Below are 6773 nucleotides of genomic sequence, written 5' to 3' on the forward strand. Positions count from 1 at the left end.
TTTTTGTTTTGTTACTTTGTCATGCAATAATGCTGCAACTCAGTAACAGATCAGCGTGATTTTCAGCATTTCTTTCAGTGAAACAGTATCTTTAGAATAAAACAAGAGCAAAGCCATGATTTAAATATTTGAATGTTAAATATAATATATAAAAAGGATTAGCTGACTTATTGACTGACTGACCTATCAACGCACAGGTCAAACTACTGGACGGGACTGAAATTTGGCATGCAGATAGCTATTGTGACGTAGAAATCCGCTAAGAAAGGATTTTTGAAAATTCAATTCCTAGAAGGGTTAAAAAAAATTGAAAAGAAAAAATTTTTGGGGGGGTTTGTTTGCGGAGTCCAAGCGGACAATAAGCTAGTCTAAAGAATAAAACGCGAGCGAAACTGTGATTTAAATATTTGTATGTTGGTCATAATATTTTCAGGTAAGCGCGACGTACGAAATGGATGCACGCTACCTGCCCGCAGTAATCTCGGCTGAATCTGTGCCAAGTTCGCAATCATGCCTTATGTAGGCCAAGAGACTGCGCCACATTCACGTGTATTATATCATTTAAACTAGTTATATTTTATATCATTTTATTTCAAAATCCCACACGATTTTTCATGGAACTTATAGGACATCTGTAGCATAGCCTAAATACTTACAGTGAGACGATGTCCTTGATGTTTGCGGCCGAGCTGGCTCAGTACCCGTAGTATAAGATTTACGTCTCACCAAACGTTACTAGAATTCGAGAATCGGAACACAATAACATCAAAGTAAAATGGACTTAAGGAGCCTTGAATTGAAGTCAAAAATTCAATGCCACTGATTTTAATTTCGCAATGTTTCCGCTTGGAGCGCTGGCTGTAGATGTGTAGACAAACTTGAGCTTTAAAACAAGACATTTAAGATCCAGTTTACTATAATGAGGAAGTATCTATTTTGACTCTCGAATTCTAGCAACGTTTGGTGAGACGTAAAATCTTATACTACGGGTACTGTACTCCGCGTTAGCGTTCCGGTACAATGTCTTGTAGAAACCAAATTGGTGTGGGCTTAATAAAAACTGCCTTATCACTTCCAGGTTAGCCCGCTACCATCTTTGACTGCATCATCACTTTGTAACGTAGCGTTACATGAATTTATTATTTACATTATTATTTTATCTAATTTATTATTGTAAATCATATTTTTAAACGTAATTTAGTATATTTTTAATTAATTAGCATTCTTATTAAATTTAGGCGTTGCGAATAGCAACACCCATTTCCAAACGCAATCTTTGCTGTTGCTTGTTTTATACTTCAGGTCGAATAGAACGACTTGAAGTTGGTTTGATTGAGAGACCGCCATTATGCACCCGGCGCGTCTTGACGCTGGGTGTGTAAGTTTTTTGTTGCGTCCACCTTTTTTATGGTGGACGCGACGCCTTTAAAATGTGCGTTCTTGAAATGTTTTCTTTAATTTAAATATATTATGCAGTGCTCTTACGCTCCCGTTTACGGGTAAGTTTTGGATGGTACTCAAACATGTAAATCGTAATTGTTTCATTGTCATTTTTTTCACCACGTTTCATACTTAGTTATTTTTTCAAATTTCGATTATTCTACTTGCTTATTTTAATAATCATAACCTTAGTAGTTAATTTCAACCTTTGCATTAACGATTAGCGTAGTTTATTTGCCAATTCATTAGTAATTTTCAATCTAGATTGCATCATCATTGTAAAATTATTTTGACAACCCTCTTTTTTATATTTTTGTGAATAATTTCATTATTTTCAATATTTTGGGCCTTCAGCCGTATATTTAGGCAAATCATTGTAATCTCCGTTCTGATATCGCCACACCGGCAATTCTGTCATGTCGAAGTACTTACCTTCTGTGTTCGACACGGACCCGGGTTCGATTCCAGAACGGAAATTTATATGCCAGAGGATAACCCACCTTGGTTATCATTTCCAGGGGCGAAGTTTGGATTTAAAGGCGGGTTTAAACCCCATCATCTAGTCAGCACCGTCGGGTACCCACGGCAACATCTGCTGACACCGAACTCCCGGCCTCACACCATCTACGAGGCCGACAACACGAGGGGAGTACACATTACTGCCGCTAGGGCAAAGGCCGAAATCAACGTTACACCACGACCCTACAAATTTTGTGTGCCGACCCATGAGCTAAGCCGCGGTAGTTTTTCTGTACCAACATTTTTATATTATTAAATCCTACCTACCGTGTGCTATTTACGCAGTTTCATTTCAGTCATTTCTATCATAAATAATTTTTTTTAACACCGGGTGAGATTGCAGTCAAGGGCTAACTTTTATCTGAATAAAAATCAACAAAAAACCAACCATAAAATTGACCATAATAATAAAATATCCATACTTGAGCGACATCTAGCGAGGTTAGTTCCCCATCTATAGCCCCATAGTACGCTCGCATGACGTTCTCATTCATGGTTCGAGACCATCTCATGCGACGCTCTACACCACTACATGGCGGCGGGAGCAGTCCCAGGAGCACACAGCTCCTGTTGTTCCAAGCCATTCCGTGGCGGGCGTATTGCTCGTCGTCGAGGTCTTTGCTAGCAAGTGGTGAGTGCAAGTACACATCGGTGCTTGTGGTCGAGCGTGACAGAGACCGACTCTTACTAAATTTTAAATCCCACAGTGGCTTTATGTAAAATGACAAATCACTAAGTACGAGAGCCAGGGGAGTCTGGGTAGAACTCCCGTAGAGCTTAAAATAAAACCAAATAAAAGAACTCAAATAGTGAATTTCGTTAAAGCAAAAGTCCCTGATATATTCAACACTATGTGCTTGGGAATATATTAAAACATTCCTGGTTCGTGTTCTTACAGGGGTGTTGGCAAAGCCTTTTTTGCAGATATTTGTCGGCGAACCTGTCTCGCCGATCAAACAACATCTCCGATGGAATATTTGCCTGTGTCGCTCGACATTCTTGTATTATTTGTGACGTAAGTAAGAAGCGAAAGGCGAATCAAATTTATACAACGAACCAAAAGCCTTAATTTGCTATAATCCGCTGAAACAGATCAAATCTGTATGGTGCAACATGTAGTATGCGACATGCACTGTCCGCTTTCCCATGCTAAACATGCAGGAAAAGCCAGGCACCAAGCAAGCAATACGCATCACCACCACGCAGCATTCTTTATCTATACCCATGCAAAAAATCACGTCAATCCATTGCACCGCTGCGGCATGATTGAAGGACAAACCAACAAACCAATAATCCAACAAACCAACAAACAAACACACTTTCGCATTTATAATAAGAGTACTGACTAGGTGGTGCCAACAACTCTTCTGGAATTTTACTACACCCGGAAAAAAATCACGTCGATCGTTGCGACGTGATTGAGAAACAAACCAATAAACCAAAAAGCCATCAAACAAATACAAGCGCATTTATAATATGGATAGTGATAACAAGAAGAAAGAGATGCTTTAAAGAACCAACATTACTGATATTATGTGATAACGCTTAAAACATTGTGGATAAGTCAGGTGTTCGTATGTTAAACATGATCTACCGGCGATATAATATTCTGGCAAAAAATAAGATCATACGAATATGATTTAGTTCGTTGCTTTTAATGCAATAACTAAACAATTTAAGAAACAAAATATTTCATTTTTTTCCAACAGGAAAAAATAATTTAATTCAAATCGCTTGTATTTGTTAACTTAAGCCACAGAAAAATATAGGATCGTAGTGTTGAAAATGTTTTCACTTTTCTACACCGTTGAGCCGGATACCATGAATACATACGGGAAGTTTGAAAGTGGGAATCATCCGGGGCAACTGTATTTTGAAATTTTAACGTCCCAGCTTCAACTTCCGGCACTGCACGTGATGTTCCTTGAAGATGGAAATGGAGATTTTAAAGTTGTGTTCATATTCTTGGAAGGAAGACTCAACTATGTCTCGACGTGTACGCGTGTCATTTGAATAAACAGCAACGCTTACCGTTCTTTATATTATGTCTTTCGTGTTCGTCTACCTATGTTTTCATCTACATTATTTGAAACTACCTAAGATGCTATGTTATCTTTTTCGTATGGAACACTCTGTTTTCAATAGATATAATTTCACTACGTTTATTATTGCAATGCTCTTCTAATATTTTGTTATTGATAGAAATTACCATCTTTAAAAAAAAATCTTTATTTCTATTACTAAAATATTAGAAATTTAAAGCTTTGAAATGTTACCGTAGGCATGTAATATTTTTCTATCGTCCGTAAAGAAACCAGTCCTCGAGTCGGAAGGCGCACCTTTGTGTTCCTGGTGCGCCTCAGACGGTGTTTCGGGACTTCATTGGTCCCCTGAGGTGGGTCCTCAGCAGGCGCCGCTGGCTGGGTTGCGCGAACGTGTTTGGCCCCGTAGCCCAGCCACCAGGCGATGCGTGGAACATCGTGGAGGCATGTAATATTTCAATTATTCTTTCAGCCGAGTTGGCGTTGAGTCGTTTAGGTGTGTGACGTGCCTAATTTAGAACGAAAAGGAGTCATTAGTAAACTCAGTGGATAATGGGATAAACCATTGATTTATGCTATCACAATATATTACAATGTTAACGGCCTATATCATTGTAACAGCGTTAGCTAAGTTAGGTTTAAAAGCGGTAATAGCTCTCTAAGTTGCCAAGTAAAGCCTAATTTACGACTCCATTAACTGCACAATGTAGCTGTACAGGCAGTGTACAGGCACTGTACAGGCCACAATGTTGGCCCATCATCGTTTTTGTTGCCGTGGAATAACACGAGATAGCGGAGTGGTCCATTAATAACTTGGTTCAAGCTCAAATTATGCTTAGATAGACTAATTAGAACAAGGTAGCAGCAATAACGTAGGTCCATTATCGTAGATACCAGACCACAGTATAAATAAATACAAACTTATCTGTATAATCCTACTAATATTATAAACGTGAAAGTGTGGATGTTTGGATGTTTGTTACTCAATCACGCTTAAACTACTGGACGGATTTCTGTTTGTTGATCCGAATAAATAAAAATAAAATATAAAAAATATAAAAAAAGTTCAAAATGGTTGCCATGAAAATTAAAAAAAAAAAGTGTTATTTCTTGTGCTATGTATGGTACAAGATATAACACTTTTTTATTCCATTCCGAGTCCAACTCGCTCTTGACCGATTTTTTTTTGTTACCTAACTTCATTCATCAGACGAGTCGCAGGGAGCCGCTGGATCCAGGCGGCGCAAGACCGTGGCATGTGGAAGTCCCTACAAGAGACTTATGTCCAGCAGTGGACGTCTATTGGTTGATGATGATGATGAATCTCATTCTGTTTCAGTATTCAGTCGCTAGTCGCTCGCAGCCACAAAGTAGATAACACTCGACTAGACTTGGAACGCGTTCAGACTTTAGCGTTTAGATCAGGATCGTCACTGCAAACTTGTTGGACTGAAAAACTTTAAGGGTCGTTAAAAGAGCCGAAGAGGGTTACTTCCCGTTTATCTCTACTCTATAGGCCATTATACTTTCCGTGCACAAACATAATTAATTATTCTACAAAGAAATCTATATATATAAAAGGGAAAGGTGTCTGACTGACTGACTGACTGACTGACTGACTGACTGACTGACTGACTGACTGACTGATCTATCAACGCACAGCTCAAACTACTGGACGGATCGGGCTGAAATTTGGCATGCAGATAGCTATGATGACGTAGGCATCCGCTAAGAAAGGATTTTTGACAATTCAACTCCTAAGGGGGTGAAATAGGGTTTTGAAATTTTGTAGTCCACGCGGACGAAGTCGCGAGCATAAGCTAGTCTAAATATATGAAAGGAAAATGACTGACTGACTGATCGATCTATCAACGCGCAGCTCAAACTACTGGACGGATCGGGCTGAAATTTGGCATGCAGATAGCTACTATGACGCAGGCATCCGCTAAAAAAGGATTTTTGAAAATTCAATCCCTAAGGGGGTAAAATAGGGGTTTGAAATTTGTGTAGTCCACGCAGACGAAGTCGCGAGCATAATAATTGTAAAATATTAATTATATTAGGTATACCTATTTTCAGCCTTTTAAAAATCTATTCTGGAGCACTTCATATCAACACTAAACTTATTAATGGACAAAAGCAGATTTACATAATATAAGGTCCAATATCCATTTAAGCGGATTGGAGCGGAGATATTGTGTTCAAGAGACCAATCAGCTCGTGAGATTATCACGTCATCTGTCAATTAATATATGATTGGTTTGTTAAACCCTCTCCGTCCATCCCAGAAGACATATCCGAGATGTCTCTCAACAAGTCCAAAGTTTTCATAAACCTAAACTTATTGAAAAATCCTATCGCATTGTGAAGGATTATTTAAATGTTATGAAAGCTTGGGAATGAGCTGTTTAACAGCTTTGATAGTTCTAATTAGTTTAAGTGATTTTGTGAAGTAGTGATAGTAAAAATAATACCCGGCTGAGTATTGTTGTGGGCTCTTTTCAGACCTGGGCGCGTTTGGAACCCTCGTAACTTTAGTTTTAAGTTTACGTAATTAATTATCACGTAATTTTACAAGTCCAACAATTGACTATCAAAAAGTATACAAGGTTACCTGTTTTGCTTTGATGGATACAGGGCCTAGTGACCTAAACGTAGTTCAATAAATCCGAAGATGGATAAGGCATTTTATGCAAATCTTTTAAAACGCTTAGGTAAGCTAATTTCACTAATGCAGTTCTATCGATTGTGTTGTTTTTGTTTACACATATT

General features: G+C 38.4%; 1 long non-coding RNA gene across 1 annotated transcript; it reads left to right on the forward strand.

The window, feature by feature from the left end:
• Positions 1 to 1292: 1292 nt before the first annotated feature.
• LOC138404400 (uncharacterized) lies at positions 1293 to 2235 on the forward strand. The gene is made up of 2 exons (XR_011238358.1): positions 1293 to 1525; positions 1967 to 2235. It is a non-coding gene; the product is annotated as an uncharacterized lncRNA (long non-coding RNA).
• Positions 2236 to 6773: the final 4538 nt, after the last annotated feature.

This window comes from Maniola hyperantus, chromosome 2, assembly GCF_902806685.2.
Source record: "Maniola hyperantus chromosome 2, iAphHyp1.2, whole genome shotgun sequence".
Taxonomy (NCBI): Eukaryota; Metazoa; Arthropoda; class Insecta; order Lepidoptera; family Nymphalidae; genus Maniola; species Maniola hyperantus.